Source organism: Schistocerca piceifrons, chromosome X (genome assembly GCF_021461385.2).
Source record: "Schistocerca piceifrons isolate TAMUIC-IGC-003096 chromosome X, iqSchPice1.1, whole genome shotgun sequence".
Taxonomy (NCBI): domain Eukaryota; kingdom Metazoa; phylum Arthropoda; class Insecta; order Orthoptera; family Acrididae; genus Schistocerca; species Schistocerca piceifrons.
Genome location: NC_060149.1, coordinates 401,072,679 through 401,091,112, shown reverse-complemented (window position 1 = coordinate 401,091,112; position 18,434 = coordinate 401,072,679). Strand labels below are relative to the sequence as shown.

The window sequence follows — 18,434 nt, the reverse complement described above, 5'->3', positions numbered from 1 at the left end:
AGAACCCTTAAGAAACCCAAACTGTGACTTGGACAATATACTATTTGTAGTCAGATGCTTAAGGAGATGCTTGAACACAACCTTTCCAAATATTTTTGACAAAGCTAGCAAAAGTGAAATTGGTAAATAGTTTGATGGTATCTCTATCCCCTTTTTGTAAAGAGGGTTAACTTCAGCATCCTTTACCCAGTCTGGAAATGTTCCACTGATAAGACATTGATTACACAAATAACTTAAGATAGACCTCAACCTGCATGAGTACTCTTTGATTAACTTTGTTGATATGTTATCATACCTACTAGAATACTTAGATGTTAAGGATTTTATGATGGATGCTATTTCTTTGGGAGATGTGAGTGTGATTTCCATATTACTCAAGTTGTTTTTAAAGACTGATCTCAGATAGTTCATTGCACTGTTCGCTGAACCTGATAACCACAAGCTGTCAGTAACAGAAATGAAGTACCTGTTTAAGAGGTTTGTAACACTACATGCACTTGTTACCAAAGTCTCATTTATTTTTAGAGCTATTTGTTCCTCTTCCTTTTTGGCCCTAACTGTCTCTGTCTTCACTATACCCCCTACTGTTTTTACTTTGTTGTCCAATGTACATATCTTTTTCTCATAATAAAGCTGCTTCAATTTCTGGACCACTTGCTTCAATATTTTGCAGTATACTTTGTAATGCATTATAATACTAACATAAGAGATGTTCCTAGATAGCAGATACAGTCTCCTTTTCGTACCACATGATATCTTTATTCCTTGTGTAATCCATGATTTATTATTATTTCTTTCTTTTCTCAGATGTTATGTCTGGTCAAAAATGGAAAGTGACGCAGACCTTGATCAAGCGTGACTTCCTTTTAACTGTACGGTATATGTTATATTGCATTTAGGAACTTTCGGGTAATTGAACATGTATCAATAATTACGGATTTCTGTAGTTGTATATATAAGTTTGGATGTAGCTGTATTGCATTGATGTGCTGGTGGATATTGTGTGGTATGACTCCTGTAGTTGATAGTATAATTGGTATAATGTCAACTTTATCCTGATGCCACATGTCCTTGACTTCCTCAGCCAGTTGGATGTATTTTTCAGTTTTATCTCCTGTTTTCTTTTGTATGTTTGTTGTATTGGGTATGGATATTTCGATTAGTTGTGTTAATTTCTTCTTTTTATTGGTGAGTATGATGTCAGGTTTGTTGTGTGGTGTTGTTTTATCTGTTATAATGGTCCTGGTTCCAGTATAATTTGTATTCATCATTCTCCAGTACATTTTGTGGTGCATACTTGTGTGTGGGAACGTGTTGTTTTATAAGTTTATGTTGTAAGGCAAGCTGTTGATGTATTATTTTTGCTACATTGTCATGTCTTCTGGGGTATTCTGTTTTTGCTAGTATTGTACATCCGCTTGTGATGTGATCTACTGTTTCTATTTGTTGTTTGCAAAGTCTGCATTTATCTGTTGTGGTATTTGGATCTTTAATAATATGCTTGCTCTAATATCTGGTGTTTATTCTTTGATCCTGTATTGCAATCATGAATCCTTCTGTCTCACTGTATATATTGCCTTTTCTTAGCCATGTGTTGGATGCGTCTTGATCGATGTGTGGCTGTGTTAGATGATACGGGTGCTTGCAATGTAGTGTTTTCTTTTTCCAATTTACTTTCTTCATATCTGTTGATGTTATGTGATCTAAAGGGTTGTAGAAGTGGTTATGAAATTGCAGTGGTGTAGCCGATGTATTTATATGAGTGATTGCTTTGTGTATTTTGCTAGTATCTGCTCGTTCTAGAAAGAATTCTCTTAAATTGTCTACCTGTCCATAATGTAGGTTTTTTATATCAATAAATCCCCTTCCTCCTTCCTTTCTGCTTAATGTGAATCTTTCTGTTGCTGAATGTATGTGATGTATTCTATATTTGTGGCATTGTGATCGTGTAAGTGTATTGAGTGCTTCTAGGTCTGTGTTACTCCATTTCACTACTCCAAATGAGTAGGTCAATATTGGTATAGCATAAGTATTTATAGCTTTTGTCTTGTTTCTTGCTGTCAATTCTGTTTTCAGTATTTTTGTTAGTCTTTGTCTATATTTTTCTTTTAGTTCTTCTTTAATATTAGTATTATCTATTCCAATTTTTTGTCTGTATCCTAGATAGTTATAGGCATCTGTTTTTTCCATCGCTTCTATGCAGTCGCTGTGGTTATCCAATATGTAATCTTGTTTACTGTGTTTTCCCTTGACAATGCTATTTTTCTTACATTTGTCTGTTCCAAAAGCCATATTTATATCATTGCTGAATACTTCTGTTATCTTTAGTAATTGGTTGAGTTGTTGATTTGTTGCTGCCAGTAGTTTTAGATCATCCATGTATAGCAAATGTGTGATTTTGTGTGGGTATGTTCCAGTAATATTGTATCCATAATTTGTATTATTTAGCATGTTAGATAGTGGGTTCAGGGCAAGGCAGAACCAGAAAGGACTTAATGAGTCTCCTTGGTATATTCTACGCTTAATCTGTATTGGCTGTGATGTGATATTATTTGAATTTGTTTGGATATTAAGTGTGGTTTTCCAATTTTTCATTACTATGTTTAGGAACTGTATCAATTTAGGATCTACTTTGTATATTTCCAATATTTGTAGTAACCATGAGTGGGGTACACTATCAAAAGCTTTTTGGTAATCAATGTATGTGTAGTGTAGCGACCGTTGTTTAGTTTTAGCTTGATATGTCACCTCTGCATCTATTATTAGTTGCTCTTTACATCCTCGTGCTCCTTCGCAACAGCCTTTTTGTTCTTCATTTATAATTTTGTTCTGTGTTGTATGTGTCATTAATTTCTGTGTAATGACTGAAGTTAATATTTTGTATATTGTTGGTAGGCATGTTATGGGGCGATATTTAGCTGGGTTTGCTGTGTCTGCTTGATCTTTAGGTTTCAGATAAGTTATTCCATGTGTAAGTGTATCAGGGAATGTGTATGGGTCTCCAATGTAACTTAAATAATTTAGTTAGATGTGAATGTGTTGAGGTGAACTTCTTTAGCCAGAAATTTGCTATTTTATCTTTTCCAGGGGCTTTCCAATTGTGAGTAGAATTATTATTATTATTATTATTATTATTATTATTATTATTATTATTATTATTATTATTATTTACTTTTGTTTCATTTGAGTTACCTTTGAAAACAATTTTCAAAAATGAAAACTTTATTAATAAATGCTTTGTATTTCCCATTTGAGTCAGAAGTACTGTAAACATCTATCCAGTTCATGTCTTTGAGCAACTTCCTGAATTTTTCAATCATTGACTGATTTATTACCCTTCTGTACTCAGATTTAACAGATTTTTTATACTAACAAGTTTCCACATTTAACACAAGATGCTGCATGCCATGATCAGATAGTCCATTTACTATTGGCTTTGTGTTATGACTTTTTCCCTAGATTTGTCTACAAAGATATTATCGATTGCAGTCTTAGAGCATTTACATATCCTGGTTGCAAAGTTCACAGGAGGAACATTTCAATGGTGCCAGTTGGGTCTATCAGTAGATCGGGTTTCACTACGCATGGCCTGCACCTCAATAGGTATGGAAAAGGGAGGCTGGCAAAGCTTATAGGTGACAGGGTAATGGGTGATGGTGGTGGGTTCACTGATGGAAAAATTCATTTAGTAGTTAGGTTTAGAGCTGTGCCTTTTTTAGACTGAAGTCAGGTGATAGGTATACCTGCTTAAAGGAAGTCCCTCTAACTAAAGGCTCACCTTCAGAGGACATCATGTTTCCAAGTAGAGAAGCAATTAGCATATTTCACCAGAATATAAGAGGTAATACAAATAAAGTTAGTGAACTGCTAATAGATGTTGACTCTGAAATTATTGGTATATCAGAGCACCACTTAAATAATCTGACAATTCAGAGGCTTCCTTTACCATGATACAGATTAGCTGGCTGTTTTTCATGCAGTTCCTTGCGGGATGGGGGAGTGGCTATGTACGTAAAAAAAACAGTATTCCATTTTAGTTCTTAGATGTATCACGGCATTGCACTGAACAGATGTATGAATGTTGTGAAACTAAACTTCTAATTGTTGTTGTTTGTAGGTCCCCTAACTCTGACTTCTGAGCATTTCTGCTCAAGCTAGAGAGGGTTCTTGATTCACTTTGTACAACGTACCAGAAATTAGTCATATGTGGTGACTTCAATACAAATTTTGTATATGATGGTGAAAGAAAAAGGATGCTGGTAGATCTCCTAAATTCATATGATCTGATGTAGACTGTATTTTTTCAACTAGGGTGCACGGGAACAGTAGCACAGCCATAGACAATATTTTTATTCATTCTTCATTACTAATGGTTCAAATGGCTCTGAGCACTATGCGACTTAACTTCTGAGATCATCAGTCGCCTAGAACTTTAGAACCAATTAAACCTAACTAACCTAAGGACATCACACACATCCATGCCCGAGGCAGGATTCGAACCTGCGACCATAGCAGTCGCTCGGCTCCAGACTGCAGCGCCTAGAACCACACGGCCACTCCGGCCAGCTCTTCATTACTAGATGGGCATTCTGTTAGTAAAAGGATGACTGGCCTTTCAGACCATGATGCACAAATTTTAACACTAAAAGGCTTTTGTACTCAAACAAGTGTCACATATAATTACAAACTATATAGGGAAGTTAATCCAACAACAATAGAGGATTTTTTAAACCTTGTCAAGGAACAAGAGTGGCAGGATGTTTATAGTGCCGATAACATAGACGATAAATACAATGCTTTCCATAACACATTTCTCATGCTCTTTGAGAGTTGCTTTCTATTAGAACATTCTAAACAGGGTACTAGCAGTAATAGGCAGCCTGAGTGGCTGACTAGTGGGATAAGGATATCATATAGAACAAAGTGGGAATTGAATCAAAATGTTAGAAGTAGTCACAATCAAAAAATTAAAACCATATGGCCAGTTGGGAAGGAAGTGTCTGGTTAGCAGCACAAGGTCGACGATATAAAGTCAGTTCATAGTAAAAATATGTCTGTCACCTATAAATCAGATATATGTACAGTATTTTATAATCATTTTCTGAGCATTGCTGGTGAATAAAATAAAAATTTAGTTTCTACAGGGAATCATGTAACTCTCTTGGCAAATGCCTTTCAAAGACTGATGTCTGAAATACTCCTCTGTGATACAGACAAAGGGGAGATTGAGTCAATAAGTAAATCACTGAAGACTAAGGACTCTCATGGACATGAAGAAGTGCCTATCAGAATATTAAAGTGCTGTGCTGCATATGTTAGCCCTGTACTTAGTCATATTTGTAATTTTTCCATTAACATCTGTCAGTTTCCTGAACAATTAAAGTACTCAGTAATAAATCCCCTATATAAAAAGGGAGAAAAGGACAATGCAGACAATTTTAGACCTATTTCTATGCCATCAGTGCTTGCTAAAGTTATTGAAAAGGCTGTGTCTGTAAGGATAATTGATAATTTTGTATCACACGATTTGCTATCAAATTGAACAGTTCTGCTTTAAAAGTCGTTTAACAACTGAAAATGCTATATTCTCTTTTCTCTGTGAGGTACTGGATGGGTTAAACAAAAGGTTTACAACGATATGCATATTTTTTGATTTAACTAAGGCATTTGATTGTGTTGATCACAAAATATCGCTCCAGAAGTTGGACCATTATGGAATACGGGGAGTAGCTCACAACTGGTTCACCTCTTACTGTAGCAACAAACAGCAAAAGATCATTATTCACAATGATGAGAATGGCTGTGATGTGGGGTCTGAGTGGGGTACAGTCAAGTGGGGGGTGCCCCAGGGATCAGTGTTGGGGCCGACTGTTCCTTATTTATATAAATAATATGCACTCTAGTATTACAGGTAACTCTGAAATATTTCTGTTTGCAGATGACACTAGCTTGGTAGTAAAGGATGTTGTGTGCAACATTGGCCCGGTTTCAAATAGTGCAGTTCATGACCAAAGTTCGTGGCTTGTAGAAAATAAACTAACACTAAATCACAGTAAGACTCAGTTTTTACAGTTTCGAACAAACAATTCAACAAAACCTGAAGTTTTAATTTCACAGAATGGGCATATGATTAGTGAAACTGAACAGTTCAGATTTCTAGGTGTTCAGATAGATAATAAACTGTTGTGGAAAGCCCACATTCAGGATCTTATTGAAAGACTTAATGCTGCCATTTTTAGTATTCGAATGGTATCTGAACTGAGTGATTGTTTGACACAAAAATTTAAATTTGTCTACTTTGCTTATTTTCATTCGCTTACATCATACGGTATTATACTTTGCAGTAACTCTTCCATTTCTAAAAGGATATTTTTGGCTCAGAAACGGGAGGTTCGGGCAACAAGTGGTGTAAGTTAACGAACCTCTTGTCGACCCCTGTTCATGAGTCAAGGTGTGCAGAATACTGCTGCATCAATTTTCAATAAGCTACCGCTCGAATTCAAAAATCTTAGCAGTAACCACACGCTTTCAAATTTAAACTGAAGACTTTCCTTCTATTCTGTCGAGGAGTTCCTTGAAAAACTAAGCTGATTCTTGTTGTATTGTTGATTGCTTTTACTTAAACTTATGGCTTGACTTTTTTGGGTTCATAAACATTTTATTTTTATCTGTTATTACTTTTTATGTTGTAATTCCAAGTACTGACATGTTCTGTGAACTTGGAGATTTGCTCCTCAATTTGGTCCTATGGAACTTGACATGTAAATAAATAAAATAAAAATAAATTGAGTGATAGTGTTGCTGATTCCAATAATTGTTCACAGAGACAGTTTTTTTAATAAATCCACATTCAAATCACCAGCAATTACTATTTCCTTGGTTTTTACTGTGAGATGGGACAACAGAGTTAAAATTTCCTAAAGGTGATCTGTATATACCTACTATTATAAAAGGCTCATTATGAAATTTTACTACTGTTGTACAAGCTTGTAAGTGCTGCTCTGAGCAAAATTTGTTAATATCAATATTCTTGAAATAAAGACAGTTTCTGACAAATGTGGCACCTCCTCCTTCCTCCATATTTCCTCTACTGAAGTAAGAAGTTAACGTGAATCCCATAGCATTTAACATCTCTCTCTCTCTCTCTCTCTCTCTCTCTCTCTCTCTCTCTCTCTCTCTCTCTCTCTCTCCCTCCCCGATTCAACTGAGGTGAGAGGGTGAAGACAGTTAGGCCTCACTCACGAGATGGAAGCAGAACTACTGTTTTGTAGCCCTGTTCCCAGAACTAATTGCAGTCCTCCGGTTTGGAGCTGAGTGGAAGGCTTAAACCTGAGGCTCAGATGATTCTGTGATCATGATCCTCCCATCCTCCATGCAGAACATGATCACATGGACATCTGTTGAAGGATTGTATCATTATATCGCGAATTAGACACAGGACAGGTAAATAGTGGTTTGTTGCTTTAATTTTGGACACCAGTGTAATTCTGCTTCTGTATAGTAGATGGAAGATTGTTTATATAGGCCTATCTGAGGAACAGAGTGGGCCTAAGACTGAACCTTGGGAAACAACATACGTAATTTTTTTCCCCAGTCAGAATTATATCCCTAGACTATATTGCTTGAATTACTAAGTACAACTTTCCGCATTATTTTGGTTAGATACGACATTATCCAGTGGACCTCAACGGGATTGCCCAGCTTTCTAGAAATGCAGCATAATGAATAATCCAGTGGTTGGCTATACCATCAATCCCATAAAATGTCAATTTATCTAGGAGAATACTGTGATTCACGCAGTAAAATGCCTTTGATAGGTTGCAGAAAATACTAACTGGTGCTATTTTATTATTTAGTATTTGTAAGATCTGGTAAATAAAAGCGTAACTGGCATTCTCAGTAGAGCAACTCTTCTGGAGCCCAAACTGTGATTTGCTAAGATACTATTGTTGCTAAGCTGAGATACTATTCTAAAATACACTCCTGGAAATTGAAATAAGAACACCGTGAATTCATTGTCCCAGGAAGGGGAAACTTTATTGACACATTCCTGGGGTCAGATACATCACATGATCACACTGACAGAACCACAGGCACATAGACACAGGCAACAGAGCATGCACAATGTCGACACTAGTACAGTGTATATCCACCTTTCGCAGCAATGCAGGCTGCTATTCTCCCATGGAGACGATCGTAGAGATGCTGGATGTAGTCCTGTGGAACGGCTTGCCATGCCATTTCCACCTGGCGCCTCAGTTGGACCAGCGTTCGTGTTGGACGTGCAGACCGCGTGAGACGACGCTTCATCCAGTCCCAAACATGCTCAATGGGGGACAGATCCAGAGATCTTGCTGGTCAGGGTAGTTGACTTACACCTTCTAGAGCACGTTGGGTGGCACGGGATACATGCGGACGTGCATTGTCCTGTTGGAACAGCAAGTTCCCTTGCCGGTCTAGGAATGGTAGAACGATGGGTTCGATGACGGTTTGGATGTACCGTGCACTATTCAGTGTCCCCTCGACGATCACCAGTGGTGTACGGCCAGTGTAGGAGATCGCTCCCCACACCATGATGCCAGGTATTGGCCCTGTGTGCCTCGGTCGTATGCAGTCCTGATTGTGGTGCTCACCTGCACGGCGCCAAACACGCATACGACCATCATTGGCACCAAGGCAGAAGCGACTCTCATCGCTGAAGACGACACGTCTCCATTCGTCCCTCCATTCACGCCTGTCGCGACACCACTGGAGGCGGGCTGCACGATGTTGCGGCGTGAGCGGAAGACGGCCTAACGGTGTGCGGGACCGTAGCCCAGCTTCATGGAGACGGTTGCGAATGGTCCTCGCCGATACCCCAGGAGCAACAGTGTCCCTAATTTGCTGGGAAGTGGCGGTGCGGTCCCCTACGGCACTGCGTAGGATCCTACGGTCTTGGCGTGCATCCGTGCGTCGCTGCGTCCGGTCCCAGGTCGACGGGCACGTGCACCTTCCGCCGACCACTGGCGACAACATCGATGTACTGTGGAGACCTCACGCCCCACGTGTTGAGCAATTCGGCGGTACGTCCACCCGGCCTCCCGCATGCCCACTATACGCCCTCGCTCAAAGTCCGTCAACTGCACATACGGTTCACGTCCACGCTGTCGCGGCATGCTACCAGTGTTAAAGACTGCGATGGAGCTCCGTATGCCACGGCAAACTGGCTGACACTGACGGCGGCGGTGCACAAATGCTGCGCAGCTAGCGCCATTCGACGGCCAACACCGCGGTTCCTGGTGTGCCCGCTGTGCCATGCGTGTGATCATTGCTTGTACAGCCCTCTCGCAGTGTCCGGAGCAAGTATGGTGGGTCTGACACACCGGTGTCAATGTGTTCTTTTTTCCATTTCCAGGAGTGTACATCATCATCCCAAAAATTTTGGAGAATGATGTCAGCAATGAAACAGGTCACCAGTTATCGAGATCTCTCTCTTATCACCTTTCTTAAAAAGGGGGGGGGGGGGGGGGGTTAACAACTCTATATTTCAGTCTCTCTGGAAAAAGTGATGTGTTATATATTTCAGGTAAGACTGGGCTTATTACATGAGAACAAATATTTTGTACTCAATTGGAAACACCATCAAAACAAAATGAGCACCCCCCGCCCTCTCTCTCTCTTATTTTTTTCCCCCCTCCAGAAGAAGAAGTTGGTGATGGAAATGGAAATGATCGTATGGTGTCAGTGGCCGGGAGTTCCCAGACGGGAAGTTCGGCTGCTAAGTGCAAGTCTTATTGAGGGCGACGCCACATTAGGCGACTTGCATGTCAACAATGGGGATGAAATGACGATGAGGAAAACACAACATCCAGTCCCCGAGGGGAGAAAATCTCCCACCCCAGCCAGGAATCGAAACAGGGCCCCCATGTGTGGCATTCTAACATGCTTACCGTTCAGCTATTGGGGCGGACAAGTTGGTGATATATTTATATGATTAGATTTCATGAAAGTTACATTTTCAACATACTGCTGTCGTTTTGCTCTTGAACTATTTGTCCCTATGCTTTCTGCTACATTCAAGAAATGATTATTAGATACATTTGATATCTGGGACTCTTCATTTATAACCCCTCCACTCAGTTCAATAGTGATGTCTTGTTCTGTAGCTGGTTGCCCTGTCTCTTATTTCACTATCCACACAGCTTTAAGTCTGCTGTCAGAAGTACTGATTTCTGACATGAAGTACACGTTCCTCAATTTTTTTTAATAACCTTTCTTAGTAATTCTGAGTACTTTTTGTAGTGTCCAACTATTGCAGGAGTCTGAATCGTTCTTGCCAAAGATGCATTTCCCTCTTCCTTTCACAAGACTTTAATCCTTATAGTGAGCCATGGTTTTTTTTACATGGCTGTTTGGCGTCCTTCCTGATTAGCTTATGCAAAAAGCTATTTTCAAATAATGATATGAATTTTCATGGAATAGATTAAATTTTATATTAGCATTTGGTTCACAATAAATTATATCCCATGTCATCTGTAAACTATTCTTAAAAACATTTGTACTGGAGTTATTAATTATTCGAAAGGATTTCCACTGAAGAGTATCCATATTGTAAGGCACTATGTTATTTATCCTAACTCACTGTGCATCATGATGAAAGAGAGAATTTGTTACTGGGTAAACAGTTATTTTCTAGCTCTGAGCTTCATCAAAGAAAACGTAATTAATTAGGGTCCTACTGTCTTTATCCACCAGCGTTGGAAAGTTAACTACTAAGACCCAATTGTAGGATCCAAATAAGGTTTCCAGATAATTTTTATTACCAGGGCAGGAAGTAAGGAAGGGGAATTGTGTGAATATGTTCTAAGTGCAATATCTGACTATTATCTTGAGCAGTTAATCAACTAGTGATGGTAATATTTTAGACCTACTTAACAGACACAAACTTTTTGACTCAGTGTACAGCAGGGAATCAAAGATCATAAGGCCACTGCAACATCACTGAATACGGCTGTAACAAGGAATATAAAGGAAGATAAAAAGATCTTTCTACTTGCACAAGAAACAGATTTCACATTACCTGAATGGTCAGCATGAAAATTTCATCTCCAGCACTAACAGTGTTAAGCATCAATCGACAAAATTCAAAAGCACTATACAATAAGCTTTAGACTGGTATGTTCTGAGCAAAGTTGTGAGGGATGGGAAAGGCCCACCATGGTTTGACAACCATGTTTGAAAGCTGCTACCAAAGCAAAGAGAACTACACTGCAAATTTAAATGTAGTCACAGCCTCATAGACACACAAAAACCAAACAATGCCAAAATTGGCAAAATGATGGCCACGTGTGATGCGGTCAACGAATTCGAAAGCAAAATTTTATCAACCAATTTTGTCTAATGTTAAATCAGAATACAGATCAAAGCCATCTATCCAGACACTCTGTGACCATAATGGGATTGAAATGGTAGATAACACAGACCAGGTTGTAATGTATTTTTCAAAAACTGTTTCACAGAGGAGAACTACACTGTAGTTCCTCCTTTAAATTGTCACACGAATGGCAAACTGACAGATATTGAAATAAGTGACCAAGAGATAGAAAAGCAACTGAAATCGCTAAACAGAGGATAGGTCACTAGACCTGGCGGGACACCAATTCGATTCTATGTAGTGTATGCTAAAGAACTCACCCCTCTTCTAGCAGTCATGTACAGCAGGTATCTGGACGAGTGAAGCATTCCTAATGACTGTAAAAAAAAAAGCATAGGTCATTCCTGTTTTCAAAAAGGGTTGTCAGACATGCACAAAACTGTATGCCTATGTCTTTGATGTTGGTCTGTCATAGAATTTTTGAACATTTCACACTTGTGTAGTATAACAATTCTGGATACCAAAAATCTTCTCTGTAGGAATCAAGAATGGGTCCAAAAACAACGATGGTGACACACCCAGCACACTCTATTTATTCATGACATCCAGAAAGAAGTAGATACAGGCACTCAGGTAAATGATGTGTTCCTCGACTTTTGGAAGGTATTCGAAACAGATCTGCACTGCCTCCTAATGAATGAAACACAACCGTACAAAAATCAGACCAGCTGTGTGATTAGGTTAAAGAACTACCAGCAAACAGAACATGGCATGTCGTCCTCAACAAAGAGAAGCCTTCAGATATAAAAGTAACTTCGAGCATGCGTCAAGGGAGTGTTACAGGACCATTACTTTCTGCTATACATATAAATGACCTAGCATATAACATCAGAAGTTCCATGAGGATTTTTATGGATGATGCTGTTGCATCCAGAGAAGTTGCAACTCTAAAAAATCATATAAAAATGCAGGAAGATCTGCCGAGGATTGAAACTTGGTACAGAGTTACACAACTGCAAAACAATGACTGGAAGACGTTACTTCCATAAAATATCTACAGAGTATGCATATGGAGGAATTTGAAGTGGAACGACTGCAAAAAATTGACTGTGGGTAAGGCAGACCAGAGACTGAAATTCAGTAGAAGAATCCACAGGGAATACTATCCATCCATAAAGGAAGTAGCTTAGATAACACTTGCTCGACCTATATTTGAATATTGCCTATCAGTCTGCGAGCTGTGCCAGGTAGGATTGATAGAAGAAAATAGAGAAAATCCAAAGAGCAGCATGTTTCATTAAGTAAGTGCAAAAGCATTTCAAATATGCTCAGCTACCTCCAGTGACAGACTCCACATGAGAATTGTTCTGCATCATGATGTGATTTAAGAGAGCATATGTTTTTTAAAGAGTCCACAAATATAGTGCTTCCACTTATGTACATCTCACAAAAAGACCACTAAGATAAAGTAAGAGAGATTCGAGCCCTCAAAGAGGCTTACCATTTGCACCTGGAATATAAGAAGGGGGAAGTGATACTAACGCACAAAGTACCCTGCACCACAAACCATAAGGTGGCTCATGGAGTGTAGGTGTAGATGGTATTCAGCATTACACAGCGGTTCATTCTATGAGAGTGGGTGAAATATGTCATGTTGCATACTTATGAAAAAAAGTTAGAGAACAAGTATAAATTACTGACCTGTTTCCCCAATGGTGAAAAATTACATGTCCTGTTTCCACAATGGTGAATATTTACAATCATTTAAATAGGTCTACACACAAATCAGACAATTTATAAATTTGCATCAATATCCTCCACTAAATTCTTGCCACATATTCATGCATATTACAGATTCCTCTCACAGGTAGCAACTTTTTATGAGATGACATAAAAAGCAAATAATATTATCCTTGTTACCTGCACTCAGGTACACAAAAGTCACATAATTATATAACAGTCAGATTAGGAGAAAGCTCCAAGGAGATGCAGCTAGGTGCAAGGAAACAGAGATATCCCATAGATCACCATCACACAACAACCACAATATTGTGTGCACATTAGTTGGCTTCACCAATTCAGAACCAAATAGTCAGCTTTCAACCTAACCTATACCTTGAGCTACACCACAAAAAAATAATGTAGAGATAAACAAAATATATTGACGTGTTCTGTTCTCTTTCTGCCCTACTATGCACTACAGCACTGTTAGAAATATGGATTCTAACACTGATTACAGCCAACAAAGAGCCGGCCTCGGAACAATGCTGTATGGTATCTTCTTGTCAAGGCAGTAAATCATATGCATTTGGATATCAATTCAAATAGTAGATTGACTGTGTGCCACATTCAACAACTTCCATAGAAGGAAGGAATTTCACTGGAAATTTTGTAAGCCTAGCTTAGTTGAGTCATGGTATTTCTACTGCATCATTAACACTGCCAAGTCAAGTTCACAATTATGACACAGAAGTAGCAAAGTAAAAGTAAAGACTACAAAAAAAATTTTTTTAACATTTTTATGCAGCGACAGCAACTGATATTGTTTATATGAGAATATACAGCGTACAGTTGCAGGTTAACTTTATCGTTTACCTAGGTTTCAACATTAGTAATAACGTCTTCTTCAGAGTTTGATTCTACACGTCTCACGCATGCGCGCCGCACTCTGTGAGGCAGACCGCGAAGCCCTCGTGGTCCGCAGTCTCTAGTCACATGACAAGGCCCATACAATGGGCTTAAAGTGAATTTGCTACAGCTTGTTTAATACAAGTGACAAAAGTTTATGGTTATGCATCAGTTTTATAAAGTTGACTTAGGACATGGATTGTTTTAGGCAAACATTTAAATAATATTTCATGCAAGTACTACACTTTGCAACCTGTGGGATGACCATATCTAATATAATTTAATAGCACATTATAATACTAACTTTTTGCAGGTTCTGAAGAAGACGTTATTACTAACGTTGAAACCTAGGTAAACGATAAAGCTAACCTGCAACTGTACGCTGTATATTCTCATAACTACAAAAAAAAATTAGATATACATTAGAAAGAGTTGAACATTATGTTTATACCTAACTGATTATACACCCTAAGCAACATATATATTTGCACACTGATACAGGTCTGCCACTTTATTAAAAAGTGTGTGATGTTGTTAATTACATACTTCATATAAATAATTTTTGCTGTTGCTTCCCTGTCAGACGACACACTGGATAACTGCAGAAATGATGTGATGTGAGGAGTATAGGAAAATAATGTGCTTTGTCCACTTTTTTTTCCAAAAATGAATTATGTACGCCATGACACACAGGATTCTGTGTTGCTTAATAACGTTAATCGATCAATGTGATAATATGAATAGTCTACGTCTTACAATCTATTTTAGGTTATGCATGCAGGGAAAGAACGAGCTAATGTCTCTCGCTACAGGAAATAAATGTGCTTTGTCCAGTGTCATGTATTAAGTTGTAGATTCCTTATGGATTGGCAAACACAGTTGAAGCAAGAAACAGAGAATTTTCTTTTATTGTGTGTTGTTGATACTAGTGAAAGCTTTAATTTGAGACATACTGTTTAGTAATGCAGGTGTTACTCATTTCGGTTTTAATAGTTATATATTTTAAATTATGAGTAACCTTCAGATTCTAACAGTGTTAGGAAAAGGCAGTTATGGGGGCTAATGAGTAAGTCATGAAGAAATTAAGGGTTTAGTCACACGAACTAGGAGAAGACCGCAACTGTAAGTTAAAAGTCTTTTGAGGTAGTAAGTGCTGAAGAAACTTCAAATATTATATGAAAATTTTGTGATATGGTACACTGAAATGAACAACCATTGTATCTGAAAGGCATCATTACAATACCTCTACTTCAGAAAAGGTGATCAAGGAAGAATGAAGATAAAGCAAAGCTTAGAGAGTGTGATTTCAGCTACAGAGTAAGAGTGAAAGGTGACGACACTGTGCATGAAATTCTTGTACAAAGAAAAGTCATTATGGCAGTATGTGGAGTAACATGGTGACAATTAATGACAGTTAAGAAATTTTTGAAACTGGGCAAGTCCCTACATGCCGGAATGGGTAAGCATGGAAGTAGTATACAGAAAATTAAGGAAGAAGTAGGAATGGCAGTTTATGATCACATTAATTCATTTAAGAGTAGTTCAACTCATTACAGTAAAGACAAGACCAAGAAATTGTATCTTTCTGAGGAACTTTGGGGGGGAAAAATTCCATAAACTGATCCAGGAAAAATGCCCGAATTCTGACATTTCATATGAAATGTATATAACAGCATTCAACAACAAATTCAACATAGCTTTGGGTATTAAGGAATGATACATGCTCAACCTGCGATAAGTACACTGCTAAGATGGAAGTGCTGAATGCAATGTTATCTGAAAATTTAGATCATGACATGAAGAAACAAGTCTTGAAAAAAATATTAATAAGATCACCATTGACTAGAAAGTACACAAATTAAAAGCTGGAATTTTTTATTTCAGAAACAGAAATTCTCATTTAAAATGCCAAAATTATAATGAAGCAGAAGCAATCTGCACTGAATACCAAAACAACATATGCTTAGCAAACATTAAGTACTAATAACATCTATTCCAAAAGGCAGATGTCTGTTTCCTCTGTCAATATTCATCAGCCTTCAAATGCAGCTTCAGTGTTCTACACTTACACTGAAGACATTGGAAGAAAAGAGGCCAATAAAGTTGTTTCCTTTTTAATTCACTTTCTGACAGAATTACTGCACAACAAAGTCAAACATATTGACGTTTTTGTGATTCATGCTCAAGCCAGAACAAGAATTACACTGTACCAAGATATCTTAATTATCCTATGAGTGAACTGCAACTTTTGGAGACAGTGAAAGTAACTACACCTATTAGAGGACACGTTTTTATGGCGTGTAATAAGAATATGAAACTGATTAACATATAAGCAGTAGCATAAGTTCAAATGGAGTGGGTGTGGATCATAAGTTCAATTTAAACCCAAGGTTCTTGATATTGTCTGGGTGAGTCAAGATATGATACAAAATTGGGGGTCATTTCCGAAAAATAAATATTTGAGGAAACACCTTTTCCCAACACGGTCCATCAGATGGCAGTCATTATAAAAATCATCCTTGTCTCATTCAACATTGAATAACATATAAAGGAGCTTGGATTTTATCAGTGCGGAGGGTCTCACAGCGACTTCAAGAGCAGCCCTCTGGAGAATATTCATCCCCAGCTCACAGAGCTAAAATAAAAATACAGTAGGCCTATAACAAAATATTTTTAGAATATTTTTATATAATGCTGATAACAATATAATAGAAGTAATAGTGGTGGTGGTGATGATAGTGAATGTTGGGACAAGGTGATATTACATTTTATTCTTTTTACCACTTTATCACATGAAGTTAAACTAGCATAGAGAGCCTGCTTATCAATAAATATTTTTATTGTTTCAAACATTGTTTTTAATTACAAACTAATCTGACACATAATGTTTATGAAAGATATACAGTTTTACTACCAATATCCTGAGTTCTGCTATACACGTCTTTTTTCCTTCTACTGCAGGACACTAATTTACTATGCCAATAAAACCACAACTTAAATTTCTAAGGAATTACTTTATATTAAATTAAATGTATACAACATGTCTTTCCAAATGACAATTGTATTCATTAATTTTGTCCATTCCTATCCATGAAGTTCGGTTTCAAACTTTAAAATTGCTCCCTGAACAATTTCATAATATGGACAAACCATGTTCCTTTACTGTACTCTTCATATGTGACTTAAGAATAAAAGATGTTCGTTGCTTCTATTCATAATTTAGACCAAAGTTTGCTTCCTCGGTATATCATTTACAGGCTGTTTGCTGCATAATTCCTAAGGGGCTTATCTACAACATCATACAAAGTCATCAAAAAATGTGTAAACGTTTTAATATTACCGAGTTCCATTAAGTCGTGCGAAACACCAGCATACAGTGTCAATCAATATTTCCCCCGTTATCAAATTTTCTCGCAGAGCGGTTACAGTAATTAAATACTATAATTTCATAACACTGTTTTCCTTCTGATAATAATGGAATATCTATTATTCCATGGTTTCGGATGTAACAGCAGAAATAAAGACGAAATAAAGACAAAAAATCTACATTAAAAAATTACTTCATTCTCGAAATATTATAAATTTAACCCATTTCTCACATAAAATTTTATTTGTTCCTAAAACGTGTACATGGACAAAAATCAGTCAAAAATACGTACATCAACCAAGATTCACAATAAAAATCCTGACACTTAGTTGAATCAGCTTTAAAAATAGAAAAACAAGGAGAAATGCTTTTGGTTTGATATACATACCGAACAAAACTAGTTACCCGTAACGGCTTCATTTTCACTCCACTACAATGACCACAATTCGTAACAACACACATATGTACAAAACAAACTTCAGAATTTATTGATGATAGACACCCTCAGAACAGACCAAAGTACTACAAACTGAAACTAGAGGTCTCTGAGGTGTCTAATCGATAACACGAATTGCCAGCGCACGCCGCACAGTCACTACAGGTGTCAGGTGGCTACACGATCGCCAAACTTATTTGTCAAATTCGGTCGTAGCTATCCTCGGATTTGTAAAACAAGCCTGTGCGCAATCCAACATGTATGTCAATTTGACCTCGCTTTCGAAGTAGGCGTTCGTGTATACCGTGATGTGACGCTAGTGGGAATACCTATAAACATTACATACCACTTGTTCCACAGATCACGAATTCGACTCCACACGCAACGATCTGTCTGCGCAGACATCGGCGCAGATGTCTGTACATGCAAAAGATCGCTGCAAGTGTGGTGTGTTCACACGACACAAACCCCAATCTAGTACTCACCCACCATCTGTCGGTGTAGAAAAGAAATCAGTGGCAAGCGACTACGCTCCCCGTAAACGTCAAAAATTTAATTCAGTTATTCTGAAATATAAAAATGGAGGAAGTTCTGTTGTGGTCTGTGTTCGCAACTTGTGTTGCAAAAAACATTCAGACCAACCGCAGGAA

General features: G+C 37.8%; 1 protein-coding gene across 2 annotated transcripts in view; it reads right to left on the bottom strand.

Moving 5' to 3' along the window:
- Positions 1-18,100, bottom strand: part of LOC124721754 — a 171,376-nt gene extending 153,276 nt beyond the window's left edge. Inside the window, exons 1-2 of one of the 2 annotated variants that reach the window (XM_047246856.1) lie at positions 17,737-18,100; positions 11,674-11,730 (exon numbers count right to left, since the gene is read on the bottom strand). The gene's annotated coding sequence lies outside the window, so the exon portion shown is untranslated. The remainder of the gene's footprint in view (positions 1-11,673; positions 11,731-17,736) is intronic. The other variant, XM_047246857.1, reaches the window with a different exon arrangement.
- Positions 18,101-18,434: the final 334 nt, after the last annotated feature.